This window comes from Camelus ferus, chromosome 5 (assembly GCF_009834535.1).
Source record: "Camelus ferus isolate YT-003-E chromosome 5, BCGSAC_Cfer_1.0, whole genome shotgun sequence".
Classification (NCBI taxonomy): Eukaryota; Metazoa; Chordata; class Mammalia; order Artiodactyla; family Camelidae; genus Camelus; species Camelus ferus.
The window spans coordinates 6,894,944-6,916,948 of record NC_045700.1 but is presented as its reverse complement, the minus strand read 5'-3'; the positions used below and the strand labels follow the sequence as shown (position 1 = coordinate 6,916,948).

Sequence of the window (22,005 nt, the reverse complement as noted above, 5' to 3'; positions counted from 1 at the left end):
GCCTTTGCTTTCTTACATGACGGCTGGAGACAAAATTGGCTCAAATTTCCTTCAAGGGTACTCTGAGGATTCAGATCAGCTAGTGGAATATGATTTTCTTTTTTTAATAATGAAGTTAAACTTTTTTGAAATAATTATAGGGTCACATATATTTATAAAGAAATAATACAGAGAGCTGCCAGGCACCTTTCGCCCAGTTTCCCCCAATGGTAGCAGCTTGCACAACTAGACTACAGTATTGCAGCCAGAATGTTGACATGGATACTGTCAAAATACGTAACGTTGCCATCACCACGAGGATCTATGTTGCTTCTTTATAGCCACACATTTCCCCCACCTTTAACCATGGACAACCACTAATGTGTTCTCCAATTCTATAATTTTGTCATTTCAAGACTTTTATACAAATGGATTCATAGAGTGTGTAACACTTTGTGTTCGGATTTTTTTGACTCAGCCTAATTCTCTGGCGATTCATCCGAGGTGTGTGTATATCGATAGTGTGTTCCTTCTTATGCCTGGTATTCCATAGTATGGATGTACCAGTTTGTCTAATCATGCATTTGCCGAAAGGCGTCTGGACTATTTCTAGTTTTGATCTATTAGGAATATGAAGCTATTTTTGAACTTGAGTTATGATGAATAAAGTTGCTATGAGCATTCATGTACAGTTTTTTTGTGTAAACACAAGTTTTCATTTCTCTAGGAAATATGCCCAGAAGTTCAGTTGCTGGGTTGGATGGTACTTTGTGTTTTGATGGATGAGTCCTTTTCATCCAAGTTGTCAAATGTATGTGATGCAGGAAAACGGATGTGAGGCATGAGGAGGGCCATGTCTCAGGCTTCGGTGGAGCTCCAGGGACACACCGCACCAAGTGTGGGTCCTTGGCTTCGCGCAGGAAAGAATTCAAGAGCGAGCCACAGTTGAGTAAAGGTAGATTTATTTAGAGACACATCAAAAGGCAAGAGAAAAGCCACGAGGTGTGGGGGTTGGGTGCTCAGATTAGAGTAAAAGTAGGTACACACTCCATAGACAGAATGTGAGCCAGAGAGAGGGGGCGGCAGCGGCCACGAGGTGCCATGTTGCCAGTTTTTATGGGCTCGGTGGCTTCATATGCTAATAAGTGGAAGGACCAGTCTCACTAGCCTGGGGAAGGGGCTGGGATTCGCAGAAAGTTGGCTATTTCCTACCCTTTGACCTTTAGTGGCTAGCCTTGGGACTGCCAAGGTGCCTGTGGGCATGTTATTCACCATGCTAATATATTACAGTGAGCATACAATGAAGCTCAAGGTCTTCTAGAGGTCAAATCTCCCACCATCTTGAGCTTCAAGGCCTGCTGGGGGTTGAGTCTTCCGCCATCCTGGTACTAATCGCTGTGTCATTCCTTGAATGGCTGTGCCCTGCCCCCTTCCTGTCTCATTTGTGTATAGAGTTATTTGTAACATTCTTTTGTTACCTTTGATGCCTGCAGGGTCTGTAGTGCTGTCCCCTGCTTCCTTCCTGGCATTGGTCGTTTGTGTCTTCTCTCTTTTTCTTTATCAGTCTTGCTGAAGCTCTATAAATTTTATTGATCTTTTTAAAGAATTAGCTCTTTTTTACATTGATTTTTCTCTTTTGTTTTTGTTCTCCACTTCACGGATTTCGGATCTGATCTTTGTTTACTTCCTTCTACTTGTTTAGATGTATTTTACTCTTTTTAGTTAGGTTCTTGAAGTGGAGCTTAGATTATAGATCAAGGCTTTCCTTTATCTTAATTTAGTGCTACAAAGTTCCCTCTCAGCATGGCTTCAGCTGTGAGCCACATTTTTTTGTTTCCTCATTCACATTCTACTTATTATTTAAAATGACACTTCACCTAAGGCTAGCTGGCATACTATTTATCTGAATTGGCTTCTCCCACGAAATGTTTTATTGTTTGAAAATCCCATACTCTGTTTCAGAAAAATAGAATTTGATCCAAAATTGTCTTTCTCTTCCACTGATGCATGACATCAAGTTCACCATACCTCAAACCTGGTGAGTATATTGAGGAAATACTGGAGTGAATATCTTGGATTGTCCCTTTCACATAGTAGATGGTTTATAAACGTTGGATTTCTCTCTTTATTTATATGTGAATAGTGTCCAATGAAGTTTAAAGTATCTGTTAACAGCGTTACTCACAGACTTCTTAATCAAATTCTTTTTTGTTGTTGTTTTTGCTTTTTTTGTGAGGAATTAGGGTTTAGGGTTAAGGTTTGGGTTATTATATGTATATATATGTATGACTGGGACATTGTGCTGTACACCAGAAATTGACACATTGTAACTGACTTACTTCAATAAAAAATAATAAAAATATCAAAAAAAAAAGAAGTTTGGGTTAGGAGTTTGGTTAAGGCTAGGTCTAGGGTTAGAGCTAGGGCTAGGATGATGGTGAGGGTTAGTCGGGGTTAAGTTTAGGGTTAGGTTCAGGGTCAGGTTTATGATTAGCTTTAGGTTCAGGGTCAAGGTTAGGGTTAGGGTTAGGGTCAGGTTCAGGGTTGGGGTCAGGGTTCCCTGATTGAATACGAGACGTCATCCATCACATCTTGTATTCAGCAGTGGGTCTTCAGAAATGAGTGTTACAGGGATACTGCATTCACTTACACACGTTTCTTTTCTGTTCTTTAGCTCTTAGGAAATTCAAATGCTTGTAGTGTAGCTTCTTCATTGTCCGAGTGTAAGGAAGAATTCAGAGAACTTCCCAGAACTCAATTTCCTTGCTTTTTGTAACCTCTTTCCCTGACTCTTTTGCCACTCCCTCCCACCAGAAACCCGGTTCTCTGTCCCCAAGGGATTGAACACACTGGTCTCATCTTCTGCAACAGCACTGGTTCTTAGGGTCTCCACTGACCTTCTGCGGACCTAGTTCTGAACCAGAAGTTAGGTGATGCCCTCCTCAGGGATTTCATGATCTACATTCAGTATCCTGGGTAGGAAGTTAACTCTTCTTCTTCTTTTTCTTGAAGTATAGTTGATTTACAATGTGATACTAGTTTCAGGTGTACAACATAATGATTCCATATTTTTATATATTATACTCTAAAGTTATTATAAAATTATGACTATATTCCCAGTGCTGTGCAATTTTCTTTGATTCTTTTACATGTAGTTACCCAGCTTTCCCAGCACCACTTATTTATTTTATATGTAGTAGTTTATACCTCTTAATCCCCTAACCCTAACTTGACCCTCCCCTACCCCTCTCCCCTTTGGTGACCACTGGTTTGTTCTTGATATCTATGCATCTGTTTCTGTCTTGTTATATTCATTAATTTTTTTATATCCCACATATAAGTGAGGACATACAGCATTTGTCTTTCTCTGACTTATTTCACCAAGCATAATACACTCCAGGTTCATCTATGTTGTCGCAAATGGCAAAATTTCATTCCTTTTTTATGGCCAAGTAATATTCCATTGTGTGTGTATATGTATATCATCTTCTTTATCCCTTCATATGTTGTTGGACACTTAGGTTGCTTCCATAACTTGGCTGTTGTAAATAATACTGCTATGAACGTGGGGGTGTATATATATTTTATTAGTGTTTTTATTTCCTTGGCTATATACCCAGGAGTAGAATTGCTGGATCATAGGGTAGTTGTATTTTTAGTTTTTTAGGAATCTACATACTGTTTTTCACACTAGCTGCACCAATTTATATTCCCACCAACAGTGTACTTGGGTTCCCTTTTCTCCAAATCCTTGCCAACATTTGTTTCTTGTGTTCTTTTTGATGATAGTCATCCTGACAGGTGTAAGGCAATACCCTATTGTGGTTTTGATTTGCATTTCTCTAATGGTTAATGATGCTGAGCATCTTTTCATGTGTCTGTGGGTCATCTGTATGTCTTCTTTGGAAAAATGTTAAGATCTTCTGCCCGTTTTTAAATTGGGTTGTTTGTTTTTTCAATGTTGAGTTTTAGGAGATGTTTATATATTTTGGATATTAATCCCTTATCTGTCATATGATTTGCAAATATTTTCTCTCTATTCAGTAGGTTGTCTTTTTCTTTTGTTGATGGTTTCCTTTGCTGTGCAGGTTTTTGAGTTTAATTAGGTCCTATTTGTTTATTTTTGCTTTTGTTTACTTTGCCTTAGGAATTAGATCTTCATTATTATTGTAGAAATTTCTATTCCTCTCTTCAATTCTGTAGTGTTTGCTTTATATACTTGGAGGCTCTGATGTTTGGTGAATATATGTTAAAATTGTCATATCTTCTTGGTGAACTGATCCGTTTATCAATCTATAATGTCTTTATTTGTCTTTGTAACAGTTTTGACACGATCTATTTTGATTTAGTATAGCCACCTTAGTTGTCTTTTGATTAGTATTTGCATGGAATATGTTTTTCCATCTTTTCACTTTCAACCTATTTGTGTCTTTATATCTAAAGTGAGTCTATGTAGACAACATACAGTTGGATAATGTAGGTTTTTTTAACCACGTCTGCCATTTGATGCCTTTTAATTGGAAAGTTTAAGCCATTTACATTTAAAGTAATCACTGATAAGGGACTTACTTCTGTCATTTTGCTATTTATTTTTTGTATGTCTTATAGCTTTTTTGTTCTTCATTTCCTTCATTACTGTCTTCTTTTGTGTTAATTTTTTTTTTTTTTAGTGACACATTTTTATTCCCTTCTCATTTTCATTTATGGCTATCCTGTGGATATTTTCTATATGGCAAAATGGAAATTACATATAATATCCCAGTTATTACTAACAGTTTAGATTGACTCCAGTGGTGTTTCATCCACCCTGTTTATGTTTTAGTGTCAAAAATTAATATTTATACATAGTGTGCCAATAACATAGATTTATTATTATTTTTATGCTTTTCTTTTAAATCCTGTAGAAGATTAAAATTCAAGTTATAAACCAGGATTACAATAATTCTGGCAATTACATTTGCTCATGTTACATTTGCCATGTATTTTGCCTATGTACATATGACTTTGAGTTAGTACCTAATGTCCTCTCATTTTAACCTGAACCATTCCCTTTATCACTTCTGTAAGGTAGGTTTAGCAGTATTGAAGCCCTCAATTTAATGTTTATATAGTAATGCCTTAATTTCTCCCTCATTTTTGAAGGACAGTTTTGCCATATATAGAATTATTGGTTTATAGTTTTATTCTTTCAGCACCTTAAATATATCATCTCACTTCCTCTGGTCCAAGGTCTCTGACTACGAATGACAGATAACCTTACAGGAATCTCTTGTAAATGATAGATCACTTCTCCCTTGATGCTTTCAATGTTCTCTTTGTCTTTGACTTTCAATAGTTTGATTATAATGTGTCTTAGTGTGGGTCACCTTGAGTTTATTTTACTCGGAGTTCACTGGTTTTTAAAATCAAATATTTCATCAAATTTGGGACTTTTTCAGCCATTATTTTTTCCAAATAACTTTTCTGCCCCTTTCTCACTGTATTCTTTTTCTGGGACTCCCAAAAATGTGTATGTTGACCTACTTGATGGAGTTCCACAAATTCCGTAGGCTTTGTTGTACTTTTCAGCTCCAGAATTTTGTTTGGTTCTTTCTTGCAATTTCTATCTCTTTACTGATATTCTCATTTGTTCATACATTGTTTTCCTGATTTCCTTTAGTTCTTCATCTATGTTTTCCCTTATATCTTAGGGATATTTAAGACTGTTGTTTTAAAGTCTTTATAAGATTGATGTCTGGACTTCCTCAGGGATGATTTCTTTCAATTTATTCTGTTCCTCTGAATGAGCCATGTTTTCCACTTTCTATATATGCCTTCTGATTTTTGTTGAAATTGGGCATTTGGTTATTATTATATAGTAACTCTAGAAATCAGATTTCTGCCTTTGCTGTTGTGGTGGTAGTGGTGGTGGTGGTGGTTGAAGGTCATAGTAGCCCATTTGTTTTGAGACTTTTTCAAACTATTTTTGAAAGCCATGTGTGCTTGTATATGCTCACTGAAGTTTCTCTTCTTTTAGCTCATGTGTATTTAATGTTTTGATAGAGATTTCCAGGAATGCCAAGAGCTGAGACAGACAGAGAAACAAAACCATCAAAAATGAAAACAAAAAAGAAAGAACAGCCGCATCTTAGAGTCTTTATAGACTGGCTCTGTGCTCGTGCAGTTCTTCATCAATTAGCTAGAGCTGTTCTGAGTCTAGGCATTAGTTCCAGGTAAAAGTTTAAGGTTTTCTCAGGTCCCTTCTGTGTGTGCACCTTGCCTGGGCATGCATGGCTTTCTAAATTCCCCTGTATATGCAGCTGCTTTTGAATTTCTTCATTTCCCAAGGCACCTCACCCCAGCTTCTCCTCCAGGCCTTAGATGGTCTATTGTATGTCTCCACCCAAATCTCTTGTCCTAGGTATCTTTGAGTTTGTAGTCCACTTGCAGCATTTAAAAGCGGTGTATACCACTTTTCCTGCCTGCATTCTGAGTTATGCAAGACAGAGACAAGCAAATCAATCCTTCAAGTATCCCCCAGACAAGTTAGAACAGACAATGATTTGTGAATAAGATCTATTCTGCTCCCTCCAGTTCAAGTGGAGGAATTGGGAACTGGGCTGCAGCTGCTCAAGACCAAGAGCAACGCTACCTAGGTTGGGAGTGGGGCAAGGGTCAGTACAAACACCATGAAAATTTCCTACAATTCTGAAGATGGATTTTTCTTGAATGGGAATTTGCTTGATCGCTGCAAATTCTTGAGTGCTTTCTAGAGGTCCTATAAAGGTGGTTCAGACAGCTTCTGGTTAGTTTTTTCTTAATATATATTTTTGTCGGGGAACAAGAACTTGGCACTTTCTAGTCTGCTGTTCTGCCAACATCAACATCACTCAACTGGAATGTGACTTGAAAATCGTAAAATGTTCTGATTTTCATTGTCACTAATTCTGTTTATGCTCTTTCCTTCTTGGGCTCTGTTTTCTGTCTTCATCTTATAAATGTCTCTTTGGCCCCACCATCAGCCCTCTTCTATTCTTACTCTGCACACAAAGCCTAGATTATCCTTTTTTTTTTTTTTTTAGGAATCTGTTTTCTTTTTAAAAAAATTGAAGTATGGTCAGTTTATAATGTGTCAATTTCTGGTGTACAGAATAATGTTTCAGTCATACACGTACATACATATATTCCTTTTCATATTCTTCTTCATCATAGGTTACTATAAGATATTGAATATAGTTCCCTGTGCTATACAGTAGAAACTTGTTGTTTATCTTTTATATATATATATAAAACTACACATATATTTATATATAACTACTCTCTCTCTCTCTATATATATATATAGTAGTTAGTATCTGCAAACCTTGAACTCCCAGTTTATCCCTTCCCACTCCCTTTCCCTGCTGGTAACCATAAGTTTGTTTTCTAGGTCTGTGAGTCTGTTTCTGTTTTGTAAATAAGTTCATTTATGTAATTTTTTTAGATTCCACATAAAAGTGATATCATATGAAATTTTTCTTTCTTCTGGGTTACTTCATTTAGTATGATGATCTTCAGGTCCATCCATGTTGCTGCAAATGGCATTACTTTATTCTTTTTTATGGCTGAGTAGTATTCTGGGGTGTGTGTGTGTGTGTGTGTGTGTGTGTGTGTGTGTGTGTATGTGTATGTGTGTGTGTGTATGGCACAATTTCTTCACCCAGTCATCTGTCAGTTGACATTTAGGTAGTTTCCATGTCTTGTAAAGCCTGGATTATCTCATTCCTACAGCTTTATCTACATATTGATGGCTCCCAAAATTAGTCTTCAGCTCAGATTTCACTCTTTTACATCTGTAGGCCTCCTGGATACCTTTGCTAAGATATTCCACAGGCAGATCAATCTCAGTCTCATTCATATCCCTCCCAACTCCTAAGTCTACTTCTGAACAGCCTGCTAACTCATCCTGGTCTCCAGTCTTGCCCCGTTCTAATTGCCTCCCCATATGGAAGCCAGAGGGTTTTCTTATTGTCTTTAGGATCCAGATGCCTTAGCCTAGCATTAGGCTCTTAAGATCTAATTCTCTTAGCACTCTTCCCCTTCCCTGTAACTCCCATTGTTCAGTTTTACCAAACGACGTATTCTTCCACCCTTTTTCGTAATGTATTACCTCTGTCTGAAATGTCTACCTGTTCTCTAGCTAAGAACCTGAAGAGTTCGTTCAGCTGTTCATATCGGGGAGCCCTTCCCGATGTGCTCCTATCCCGCTGGCGCATCGTCATTGCTTATTTACCTTGCTCCCTTGCCGACCACTCAGCAGTCTCCTTGAGGGCACCGACGGGCGTATTGATTGGAGGAGCCCCTTCACTTGACACTGCCTGGGAAGGAGCAGGAGCAGAAAGTGAGCGCCTGCGGGGTGGATGAGGGCTTCATCTCCTGCCTGACAGTTAGGGTGCCAGCTGTTACAGAGCGTTTACCGCGTGTCTGTGTGCTTGGGGCTTCGCATCTATTACTTTCTTTTTCAGCGACAAGTATTAGCTCCCCTTTACAGATGCGGAAACTAAGTCTGAGAGAGTTAAAGTAACTTACCTGAGGTCTGTTACCCAGCAACGAGGCGGGAAGGAGGGACTTGGACCCAACTCTGAATGATCCCAAGGATGTCCTTTCAGGGTCAGCGTTCTTCCTACCAAAGTAAAAATTCAGTGATTCTTATGTACATCTGTATTCTATGAGTCGTTTTTAGATGAATGTATCACTTGTGTATGTTGGAGCAGGGAAATAGTATGTATTTGGTAGAGTAAAATAAGGGTCTAGGAAAAGTAATTCCTAATTTAGGGGCTTTTAAGGCCAAAGGAAGATACTGAGGATGCACTCATTGGCGATGATACAGGGGAAAAAGCGTGTAGGCTCCACCTTGTGCAAAATTTGTGACCTCAGGCCTCCAAGGAGCTGTGAGGAAATGGCACTTCCAGGGCAGAGTGGGGAGGGGGACATTCTTAGATGGGGCTCAGCTCGAATGGGAACTTAGATCAGAAAACCATGAGCTGGAAGGTGGACATAGAATGTGCTTTTAATGTCACTTCCCCAGGGTGTCAGATTTCTATATGTTTGCAGATCCCAGAGAGACATCCACTTACTTAATCATGCCATCTTCTCAAGGGGCTTTCCCTGAATACCTTGCATAAAATAGTAGCCAGTTCTCTCCACCCCATCCCACCCACCCAACTAAATCTTGGAATTCCGCATCACCTTTACCTTCTTCATTTTCTCCCAGGCACTTATCACTGCCTGAGAGGTATCTGCTTATTGCCTGTCTCTCCAGTTAGAATATCAATTCTGTGGGGTTAGAGATTTTTATTATTTTGCTTACCTCCGCATCCCCAGGTCCAAAAACAGAGCCAGGCACTAAATCTTTGTGAACGGGGCACTTTGGTTTTGGTTGAGCCTTGTCTGAGTCTTGTTTGAGCTTTGTCTGAGCCCTGTGCTGGGTGCTTTGAGGACCTTGGGAGGAAATATGACATTCTTCTTCTAAGAAAATTAAATTGATGAGTTGGAACTGGTCAGAAACTCAGATTTAATTTGACCCTCCTTATAAGACAGTATAGGAGGTAGCAAACATTTCCTTTTAAGAGTGAGATCATAAATATTTTAGGCCTTATGGGCAACATAAGATCTCTGTCACATACTCACCATCTTTAAAAAAATCTTTAAAAATATAAAAAATAAGTTCAGACTGAACAAAACAGGTCATGTACTAGATTTGGCTCAGGGCCATCATTTGCTGACCCCTAAGATAATAAATTAGCCTATTTCTGATTCATAGATGCTGGAAGAAGACACAAGACTCCCGGGTCAGAGACAAAGGGCTTTACTACCCATGGCTCAGCCAGCGGCAGCAGCATCACGCCTCTGCCAGTTCCTCTTGCCCTCACCCCCATCCCCCAAGTCCTATGGGGTCGGTGCAGAGGGCCCAAGTGCATGCTGTGCAGGCAGTGGATTTGTGTCATAGCTGAGGGACACTGAGCATGCACAATCACTTCCTTAATAGCAAGCCTGCTTTGTCTATCCCTCAGGGGTGCTTGCTGCAAACGCAACCCTGAGAAATGAGTAGAGATGCAGTTGCATTCTTGGCTTACTCACCAAGTACGTGCAGGGCTGCTCAGGGCTCATGGTGAATCGCCTCTCTCCACAGTATTTTCATGCCTTTGTGTGTTCAACTGGGTTGAACAGAATTTAGTACATGCCAGGAAATATACATGGGGCTAATGATACAAAAAGAAATGACATGGTACCCATCTTCAGGGAGCTCACAAGCTGTTAAGACATGGCGTAGTGGGAGGGTATAGCTCAGTGGTAGAGCACATGATTAACAATGCAGGAGGTCATGGGTTCAATCCCCAGCGCCTCCACCAAATAAAAAAGTAGTAAAAATAAATAAATAACCCTAATTACCTCCCCCTCCAAAAAATTAATTAATTAAAAAAAGAATTGTAATATATGAAACGTTCACAGAGGAGACATAAACATTGATCTGGCAGCACAGATAGGTGAATGGTAACCTTTGGGGTATCTTGGGAACACATCTGAGAGGAAGTAGCTTTCGAATTGGTCATTAAAAGATGCCAGGATGAAGCAGTGTAGGAGTTTTTGAGGTAGAGGATCCAGCTGGGACAAAGGCACGGGGGTGTGTTGTGCAATGCTGAGTAGAGTGGTGTAACTCAAGTGCGGTCTACACGGGAGGGGTTGATGGGGAGTGAGGAAGGGAGAGGAGGAATGAGGGAGGACACTGCCTTGCCCAGGAGGCTGTCACTTAGATACATCAACTCACCTAATCCTCGCAGCCCGTCGGGGACGTTACTGAGCACATACTGTATGCAGAGTTTCTTGGGCACATTTATTCCACGTAACTTCCTGTGCAAACTCTTGGCAGATGAGAAACCTGTGACTTAACTCACCTGCTCAAGGTCATGGCTGGCGGCCCATCTGGCGTTTGAATCTGTTTTGGCCTGATCCCACAGCCCGTGCTCTTCAGCACAACCCTCTTTTGCCTCAGAAACCTTGGAGGTAATTTTGCAAGATTCTCAAGCAGTGATGAAACATCGTGGGACTGGGATTTGCACCCACATTCACCTGCCTTCCCAGAGCATAGGGGTCCTTTATGGCAACACATTTCAACATCATTGGAGGAGCTGACTCACACCAGAGGGCAGTAACTTGACTTGGAAATAAGAAAGAAGACCAGAAACAGTAAGGGACGTGCAAAAGAAATCCCCACACCCTCTCTCCCATCTGTGTTAGCTGTTCTCAGCCCCTTCCAAGAAAAAGCAGATGTTTTTCCAGTGGTGGGGAGGCAACGCAACGCAGTCCAGAACACAGGCTTTATAATATGAGCGGTTTGGTCTGACTCCTAGCTTCACTACAGAGCAGTGCAGAATCAGGCAAATTCCTTACTTTCTCCAATTCTCGTTTCGTCCTTTGAGAAATGGGTTGTGATGATTAAATACATTATCATTTGTAAAACACTAACTAACACAAAGGACTGGCTAGAAGCATATGGAAACTGCCAAGAGTTAGGACAAGATTAGCGCTGGGGAGAGTTGAGAGTGAGTCAGAAACCAAAATCTCGGAGGGATGAGCAGGTGGGATCCAGGGGTCAGTATATGGCAGCAGTAGGTTATGGGTAACACAGTCCAAGTGTATGAAACTCAAGGCTAAAGGACTTAAGACATCAGGCTTCTGCCAGTGTGAGCTGGACCTGGAGAGTGGCCAGTGGGAGGGAGCTCTCACCGTCCGGGACAGAGAGGAGATCGTTCATGACCAAACGGGTTGCAGTGGCTAGTGGCTCGGCCAGACCTCAGGAGGAGAGGGTCCCCCCCTTGTCCTCGGTCTTCCTGCCTCCTGCCCTCAGGCCTAAAGTCCAAAACGCTGGCCCTGTTCCCTGAGGCTCCCTCCTCTAAAGCCAAATGCCACAAACAAGTGCGGTCAAGGCTGCAACGACTTCCCCAAAGTACTCACATTTTAAAAGAAGACAAACAGAAAAGGAATTTTCTGCTGGTGCAGCCAGGCTCTGGGGCATCAGGAGAGCAACTGCCCTGACTTCTCAGCTGCACCGCGTGGCAGCAGCAACTCCATCCACGTGATCAGCCAGGTCCCCTGGGGTGGAGGTGTCCCAGGGAGCTGCGCGTCCTGTCTCAGATGTGTGTCTTCTCGCATCTTCGCTTCTGTTTTTATTTCAATTCCTTTGGGACTTGCTTTGAAAGACTTGGGCTTCCCCTTTCAGCCCAAGCTTTCATTAGCCGACTGCCCCTCACCCTGGGCTGGTGCTGGAGCTTCTCGCCTTCCCCCCTGCCCCTCTGACCCTACACCGTTCTCCAGGGTACCACTGAGCAGTGGACGTCTCTCAGGAGCCAGACGCTAGAAGCAGTGTGCCCTCCCTGATGGGAGCCTGTGCTCACCCCCCAGTCAGAGTTACCCGCTGCAGAATGCGTCTTCCCTGTAAGATCTGAGTGGGATTTCAGAATTGAATCGATTGAATAAGACTTGAGAAATCTCATTCATCTTTGGATGATCAATGCCCAGAACATAAAAGGCAGCCAGTAAGTGTTTGTTGAACTGGAATGAGGTAGATACCATGTCATCTTCTCATACGGGGCTAAAGGAGGAGGCTTCTGGGACCCAGGGGGAGCTCCCTGTGTTTTCTAAGGAGCCCCCTCCTGTCCTGCAGGTACTGAGCACAGCCAGGGGCTCCCTGAGTGAGGAAGGTGCCCTGATGTCTTCAGGAATACCAGAGCTCCCTTCTTCTTTTCTCTGCAATGCTGGACTAGTATGGTAGGCAGTCGTCGTGTCATCAAAGAATTTCTTTTTCAGGAAAAAAAAAGTCTAACTTAAGGATATATAGATTTCTCAAATACCTCTTTTCTTCTTCTCCCCACTGAAAATACTGTGTTCTCTCATTTACAGCACTTTTCTAAGCTTCCTGTGTGGAAGTTGACTCAGTTGTTCAGACCTGGGGAACCAGAGGCAAGTGCCTACCCTCCTGGCCCTGACCCGGTCTCTGAGCTGGTGGCAGGGCCACCTGTGTCTGTGGAGGTGGGGAGCGGGGCGGGCAGAGGCGGTGTGGAGTGATGGCATGTGTTTGGGGCTCTCTATCCGATGTGCCTAACAGCAGCAGGCAGGGTGGTTTTCCAAAGGTCTTAGGAAATCAATCTCCTAGTCGTCTGCAGGTACAGACTTGGTTCTATCATGAACTGGTTGTCCTCGGATGAATCACTTAGCCTTCTGAGACTCCATCTTCTCAACTGTAAATATGGATAAAGCATATGTTTCTCAAAAGCAAAAATAAACAAATGGGACCTAATTAAACTTAAAAGCTTTTGCACAGCAAAAGAAACCATAAACAAAATGAAAAGACAACCTACAGACTGGGAGAAAATATTTGCAAATGATGTCACTGACAAGGGATTAATATCCAAAATATACAAACAGCTCACACAGCTCAGTATCCACAAAACAAACAACCCAATCAAAAAATGGGCAGAAGACCTAAATAGACATTTCTCCAAAGAAGACAGACAGATGGCCAACAGGCACGTGAAAAGATGCTCAACCTGCTAATTATTAGAGAAATGCACATCAAAAGTATAATGAGATATCACCTCACAACAGTCAGAATGGCCATTATCAAAAAGTCTAGAAATAATAAATGCTAGAAAGAATGTGGAGAAAAAGGAACGGCCATTATCAAAAAGTCTAGAAATAATAAATGCTAGAATGGCCATTATCAAAAATTCTAGAAATAATAAATGCTAGAAAGAATGCGGAGAAAAAGGAACCCTCCTACCCTATTGATAGGAATGTAAACTGATGCAGCCACTATGGAGAACAGTATGGAGTTTCCTAAAAAACACTAAAAATAGACTTACCCTATGATCCAGCAATCCCACTCCTGGGCATATATCTGGAGAAAATGAAATCTCTAATTCGAAAAGATACATGCACCCAATGTTCATAGCAGCACTAATCACAATAGCCAAAACATGGAAGCAACCTAAATGTCCATCAGCAGATGACTGGATAAAGAAAATGTGGTGTATATATATAATGGAATACGACTCAGCCATAAAAAGAATGAGATAATGTTATTTGCAGCAACATGGATGAACCTAGAGATTTTATCATACTAAGTGAAGTAAGTCAGACAGAGAAAGACAAATATCATATGATATCACTTATATATGGAGTCTAAAATATGATACAAACTTATTTACAAAGCAGAAACAGACTCAAAGACATAGAAAACAAACTTGTGGTTACCAAAGGGGAAAGGGGGTGGGCGAAGGATAAACTGGGAGTCTGGGATTAACAAACCACAACCAAACACACTACTGTATATAAAACAGATGAACAACAAAGACGTACTGTACAGCACAGGGACCCATGCTGAATATCTTGTAATAACCTATAATGAAACGGAATCTGAAAAAGAATACGTAGCTATAGATATATAGATGTAGGTAGGTATTTATAAACTGAATCACTTGTTGTATACCTGAAACTAACACATTGTAAATCAACTATACTTAAAAAAAAATGGTGTAAGTTTCTGGGTACTTGTGAGAATTAAATGAGTTAATTCATATAAAGTGCTCAGAATAATGGTGAGCTCATATTAAGTGCTCAACAAATGTTGACCATTATCCTCAGCATGAAGACGTGTAAGGGGTAGCATATGATTAGACAGAAGAGCATTCAGGGAAATTAATTTAATTTAGTTTAATGGTTAAAGAGTACAGACCTTGGAACCAGCTTGCAGCTGTAAGTTCACTAGCTTTTCTGTTTACTAGCTACATAACACCTCGTGGGTTACTCACACTCACTGTGCCTCAGTGTATTCCCCTGTAAAAATGGGCAAGATGGTAACATCGAGGTCAGAGGTGGTAGTTGTGATGGAAAGCACTCATGTGTTAGCTGGGATAGTTAACAGTGCACCGACTGTGTGGTGGCTGGTGTGATCTGGGGTGGCCTTGAACCCAAGCCCTGCTGCCTCCCATAGAACAGCATCTGCTTGCAGGCTGAGAACTGCCCCCAGGATCCATCCTAACCAGGAAAAGCTTGGCTCCTCCCGGCCCCCTTCACTTTCCTCACCAGTAACGTGAGGACAAAACCCAGACCCGCACGGTGCTCTAGGAGAGAATTCAGCGGGGTGCTGTATTTGAAAGTATCTACTTTGAAAAGTTAAATGAAATGGTTTACAAATTTATGATGCTGTTACTAATCCACTCACCACCTCCACCTCTGTCCACATCACTGGCGTCACTTCCGTCCCATCCCCGGCAGGTCTGCCCGTCTTGTGCGCCCCACCACAGGGCCATCCCCTTCTCTGGAGCAGCTCTGAGCTTGGGGCGTTTCTTAGACTGAGCCTTGGAAGGTGTGCCTTCACATTTCCCTCTGCATGGGGTCGGCTGTGAGGGGCAGGCTTGCCCACGGTTCATGGGAAATTTAGAAAGAATTATATGACTTGCAGAGTTAGAAGCCTGAACAGGAAACAAAGGACAAAGGAACTTTATTTTTTGAGGCTGATGTGTTCCCACCACACACGCACGCGTACACACGTTTTCCTTCTTTTACTGTGTAATTTAAGATATAGCAAACTGCATAAAACACATGTACGATTTTAAAAATATAGTTATGAAGCAAACACCCATGCAGTCACCACATGGGCCACGAAATGGGGTATTACCAGCACTTCAGACACCCCATGAGTTCCTCCCCAGTCTATTGTGATTGGATGCTGAATTTTATCGAGGTTTTTCTATCTGCATCTATTGGTGTGGGCATATGACTTTTCTTTGCCCTTTATATTTTATTGATTGATTATTATTATTATTTTGGTAGGGAGAGGTAACTGGGCTTACTTATTTATTTATTTATAACAGAAGTACTGGGGATTGAACACAGGACCTCGTGCAGGCTAGGCAGACACTCTACCACCGAGCTATCCCCTCCCCCTGCCTTTTCTCTTTAATGTTATGTTGCGTTACATTCATTGTTTTCCTCATGTTTAGTCAGCTGTGACTTCTTTTTATTAATCCAACTTGGTCATTATGGATTTTTTTCTTACTGTGTTGCTGGATTTGATCTGATGATACTTTGCTTTATATTTCTGCATCTTTGTTCATATGTGAAATTGGTAGGTAATTTTTCCTTCTTATTAATGTTTTTGCAAGATTTTGAGATCAAGGATGCTATTAATCTTATAAAATGAATTGACATGTGTTACCTTTTTTTTAAACTTTCTGAAAGAGATTGTATAAATTTTTGATTACTTATCCCTTCGATATCTGATAAAAATTGCCGAGGCAGCTTTTTTTGCGGAAAAAAGTTTAGTACTGATACAGTTCCTTTCACGGTCATTGAGGTATTCATATTTCTAATTCTTTTCTGAGTCAGTTTCGGTGATTTTTCCTTCTATGTGCATACGCAGTGTGTCCAGCATCCTCTGTTGAAAAGACTGTCCTTTTCCCAGTGAGTTACACTGACACCAACAAAATGGTCTACTTGTGGGTCCCTATGATTTAACTCTTTGTCTTTATTTGGTTCCATCAGTCCAGTGTCCTTACACCAATATCACACTGTCTTGATTACTGTAAAGCCTTGAAAGCCTTGACATCAGGCTGTGTAGTACCCCAACTTTGTACTTCTTTTTCAAGACTATTTTCGCTATTCTGGGAAGTTTGCATTTCTGTATAAATTTTAGAATCACATTACAATTTCAACAAAAAGTCTGCTAGAATTCTGGCTGGGGTTACATTGACTACAGATCAATTTGGGAAAATTGATATCTTAAGAATATTGGGTCTGGTTTTGTTAAGTTACATTTTTTTTCTGAGAATTTGTCCATTTCACCTAACTGTTCAAATTATTTTACTTTTTTCCATAAGGCTTCTGGTCCATATTGATAGTGTCCACAGCGTGTGTGACAACACCATCCTTTTCATCCCCCGTATTTGTTACATAGGACTTTGCCTTCACTTTTCCTTGGCCAGTCTTTTCAGAGGCTTCTGCATGTATCAGCCAAGGTATTCCTGATTTCTGCAACAACGACAGCAATCCAAAAGTGTAATATTACAGAAGTTTCTGTCTCTAAATAGGTTTTTTTTAGTTGGCAGTGGTTTTCCTCTAAGAGACGATTCAGGAACCTTTACCATCTTTGGCTCTGCCGTCTTTGTGACATTTCTGAGTTCGCTGTGCTTGACTCTGTCACACTGGGGAACAGGATGAAGGACCACTTGTGGAGGGTCAATGGGCGGGGCTGAGATGGGTGTGTGTCACTTTTGCTCTCATTCCGTCCACCAGAACTCAGTCACAAGGCCATGGCCATTCAGGAAGACCTGGGAAATGTTATCGAGCTGCGTGCCTGGGAAGAAGTGGAATAGGTTGTACAGCTATCTTATGTATTCTACAGTGATTTTTATTAGTCTTAAAAAACTTACTCCTTTGCTGGTCCTCTCTGTTGTATCCTGGTTTTCTATTTTGTTAAATTGTTGCTCTTAGCTTTGTTATATTCTTCCTTATACTTTTAAAATTCATCTTCTAACTTCTTGAAAAAGATGCTTAATTTATTAGCGTTCAAGCTTTCTTTTGTAGTATTTAAGGCTATAAATTGTCCCCTTAAGTAATGCTTTGGCTGCATCCCATGAGTTTTTATCTGTGGTATTTTCTAATTATCCGGTTCAAAACATTTTATAATTTCCATTGGTATTCTTTCTCCAATCCATGAGTTATTGTAAATTGTTACTTACTTTCTAAATATATGGAGATAAGCCTTTGTTGCTGATTTCCAGCTTAAGTGCATTAGATCAGAGAATGTTCACTGAATTATTTCAATCTTCTGAATTTTGTAATTATGACAATATTTTTCTCTACTTGTTTAGAAGTTATGCATTCTGCCTCCATCCTTCTAATAGTTGTCCAAGACTTACAATATGCATATTTAACTTATCAAATTAATGAATCAGTTTCTTTATCTTCCTCAGGGATAATACACTGATTTGTAACTTTTTACCTTTACTGACTTCTTTGATATTGTTGTCCAGTATTTTATTTCTGTTTCCTTTTTACATGCCACTAGATGTTATTATTGTTATTCTATATAGTCTGTGTGCATTTTTATGTACCCGCTTATTTACTACTTTCTTGCTCTTCACTCTTTCTATCTAGAATTACTCTCCTGTCTGAAATTCATCCTTTAGATTTTCCTTAATGAGACTCTACTAGGGTTGAATTTTCTTAGACTTTTGTTTTCTTAAATTGTGCTTATTATTTAAAGGTCTTTTCATTGGAAACATGTCATTCTGGGTTGGAAGCTATTTTCATTCAGCATATTGTATTCTGGCTTCTGTTGATGCTCTATCAGTCTAACTCTTTGCAACTAGTCATTTCCCCCCTCTGGCTGCTTTTAAGATATCTCCACTCCCCTCATTTGGAGTTTTTCAATTCCACTCTGATTTATCTAGTGGTAGATGTCTCTTTTTATTTGTTGAACTTGAGATTTGTTAGACTTCTTAAATGCATGGATGGGTGTCTTTATCAGCCATTAATTTTTCAAATATTCTATTTTTGCCATCTTTTTTCCCTTTCCTTTTGAAACTCCAGCTTAAACTTATGTTACACCTTCTCAAATTATCCCTCATGTGTCTTAACCTCTTTTTCACAATTTCCATCATTTTCTCTCTATATATGTATTTTCAAAATTTCTTTTGACCTATCCTCTGTTTCACTAATTTTCTCTTTAGCTATATCTAATTTGCTGTTAAAGTCATCTGTTGAGTTTTTGATTTGAAACAGTTTTAACTTCTAGAAGTTAATTTCCAGTTTCCTGTTCCCTGTGTTTACTCAAGCTTGCCTTTTTGTTTCTTTATACATAGTAAATGCTCTTGTTTTAGTTTCTGGCACTTTGCATTTGTTTTCTCCTTTAGTCTTTAGGACCGTCCTGTGAGATATCATTATGTCTGTCACAGAGAAAAGAACACTGAGATGCTTGTCTCAAAGTCTGTTAGTTCCTTTGCTGCCATCTACCTTCAGCTAGAAGCTGAAGCTCAGGGAAACTGCTCAGAGAGAAGCTTTGGGTTTGGTCCTTGCTGAGGATCTATAGAGGGATTGCCTCTGCCTAACAGAGTTTCCCTCAACATATGAAAAAGAGGCAGGGCCACTGAGTATGGAATAAGGTTTTATAGAGCTAAGACTCATGTCTCCATGACTCACTGTGGGCAAGAACTGTGTCTAATAACATCCTTGTGACTACAGGGCTTAGGACAAGACTCAGGAAATATTTGGTGATTGCATGGTTCAGTGTTCTGGCTACATAGCTGGGATGAAAATATACTTGTAGGAATGAATTAATAAATAACTAAAATAGAAATACAATGGAAACAAACTCATTTGAGTGGTACTTGCCAATATCTGGCTGTGGGCATCTAGATCAGGGGTTGGCAAACTTTGTCTATGAAAGGCCAAACAGTAAGTGTCTTAGACTTGGCGACCATATGTTCTGTTTCACCCCGACTCAGCTTCACCGTTGTAGCCTGCATTAGCTGGCTAGGGACGCCATGACAACAGAATGCCACAGGCTGGGTGGCTTCAACAACAGAAGTTTGTTTTCTCATAGTTCTGGAAACTAGAAGTCCAAGAGCAGGGAGCCACCAAGGTTGTCTCCTGGTGCGAACCGTCCTCCTAGCTTTCAGACGGCCACCTTCTTGCTGTGCTCTCAGCATGGCCTCTCCTTTGTGTGTGTGTGCGGAGAGGGAGAGATTTCTGCTGTCTCTTCCTCTTCTGATAAGGACATCTGTCCCGTCAGACAGACTCCCCTTTATGACCTCATTCAACCTGAATTATCGCCTTAAACGCCCTATCTCCAAATATAGCCACATGAGGGCTAGGGATTCCAGGTATGAATTGGGCAGGGAGACACCATTCAGTCCATAACAGTCCATAAGTTAGTGGCCAAGGCTGTGTTCTAATAAGACTTTATTTACAGAAACAGGTGGCAGGCTGGATTTGGCTCACGGACTGCAGTTGGCCAACTTCCTATCTAGATACGTAAAGATGATTAATTTGTCAACGTGACAAACTTACTTGGAATACTGTTTCTTCAGGGCACTCACTCTTGGCTCGAGCCACTCCTTGAGGCTCAGTAGGAAGCGTACAGCACGGGGGCAGAGCCAGGGCAGCTTGCCCCCACTGACCACCTGTGTGTCTGACCATCTTACCCTTTCCCAGAGGCTGCTGTGAGCCTACCTTCCCAAAAGCACCTAATGCGGTGACCAGTAGTAAGCCCTTAACAGATCTGATTTCATTGCCCTCCTTTTTATTTCCTATAGAATGAGATACAAACCTTAATTTAAATGGCAGTTGGTGTAACGTATGTAAGTGAGACCCCTTGTATCATGCCATTTGTACACTCATTCATTCTTTCAAATATGTATTGAACTCCTTCTGTGTGTAAGTCAGAGTTCTAAGCGCTGGGCACACAAACGTGATTAAGATGGACAAAACCTGTCTTCTTTTTAACTTGACTTCTGGTGTGTGTTGCCAGAATTATAGCACCACTGAAGAAAGCCCATAAATCCTCCTGGTTGTGCCTCCTTCACAAACTTTTACCCATTTCTATTCAAGTCCTTTCCTTGAAGGTACCTACAATCACCTCATGTTAGAAAGTGAATTTTCCTGGTTTCTTCTCTATTCTGTGCGAAGAGGAATGGACTTTCTGAATCTAGGAAGTCAGTAAGCCCTGGGAAGTATTAGGGCTTGGAATTAGGAGGGTTCTTCATTTGAGAGGAGAAATGTTCTTCATTTGGGGTGAAAAGCTAATTTGGCAGACAAAGAAGGAAAGGTGGCCAAATCAGCCCCAGTGCTTCTTCCACTGAGAGAGATGGTCCTCTTGCACCACCTGCTTCCTGATGTTGGCGTGCTGGTGGGCTTCATGCACAAATGCTGAAGTGGCAACCCGGGGCCAAGCTGGGGGATGGGACGGCCTAAGAACTGGGATGGGATAACGGCTCACAGGGGAGGCCTGGCCAACCCCGTTACCAGGAAAGCATTTCTTTTATAATTGATTTGCAGTCTTGTGCTAGTTTCAGGTGTATAGCAAAGTGATTTAGTTATACATATGTATATTCTTTTTCAGGTTCTTTTCCATTACAGGCTATTACAAGGTATTGAATATAGTTCCCTGTGCTGTACAGTAGGACCTTGTTGTTCATCTATTTTATATGTAGTAGTGTGTATCTCCTAATCCCAAACTCCCAGTTTATCCCTTCCCACCCCCTTTCCTCTTTGGTAACCATAAGTTTGTTTTCTATGTGAGTCTGTTTCTATTTTGTAAATAAGTTCATTTGAATTGTATTTTAGATTTCACATATAAGTGCTATCATATGCTATTTGTCTTTCTCATCTGGACTTACTTCACTTAGTATGTAGATTTCTAGGTCCATCCATGTTGCTGCAAATGGCGTTATTTCATTCTTTTTTATGGCTGAGTAGTATTCCATTGTGTGTGTGTGTCCCCACATCTTCTTCATCTGGGAAAGCATTTCTGAGAGAAGGGCGATATGGATGACCTGGTGAGTGTCCCCAGTGCACCTGGACAGGAAAGCCAGCACAGTCACCCAGAAGAATGCACTGGACACTGCCCTGTTCTGTGTCCCGTATGGATATGGGAGGAGTAGGTGACACAAGGGTCAGTGTCATTGAGACAGGGTGGAGAGGTCTACAGATTAATGAAGAGCTGCCTTGCCATTCCAGCTTTGCCTTCTATTATTAGCTGCATGCTTTTGAGCAAATCACTTTTCCAGGCTTTAACAGGCCTGCTCTCCAAGCATACAATAAAGATTATAGACTATGATCTCTTCTAGCCCATTCCTTTCAGGAAAAAAAAATCAAGGCTTGGTATTTCTCAGTTTTGCCCAGTGGCAAACAGCTCCCTGGTGGCAGACTGAGGACTTGCGCCAGGATGAATCTCATTCCAGCCCCAGGTTAGCTCTGCGTTGTCCCCGCACGAGCAACACACAG

The 22,005-nt window shown here is 40.9% G+C and overlaps 1 protein-coding gene and 1 long non-coding RNA gene across 2 annotated transcripts in view; one reads left to right on the top strand and one right to left on the bottom strand.

Moving 5' to 3' along the window:
* Window positions 1-22,005, top strand: part of ARHGEF4 (Rho guanine nucleotide exchange factor 4) — a 200,728-nt gene that overhangs the window by 24,826 nt on the left and 153,897 nt on the right. The window lies entirely within an intron of this gene.
* LOC116663553 lies at window positions 4,047-8,751 on the bottom strand. The gene is made up of 3 exons (XR_004319731.1): window positions 8,527-8,751; window positions 8,231-8,315; window positions 4,047-6,043 (listed from the first exon to the last, which is right to left on the bottom strand). It is a non-coding gene; the product is annotated as an uncharacterized LOC116663553 (long non-coding RNA).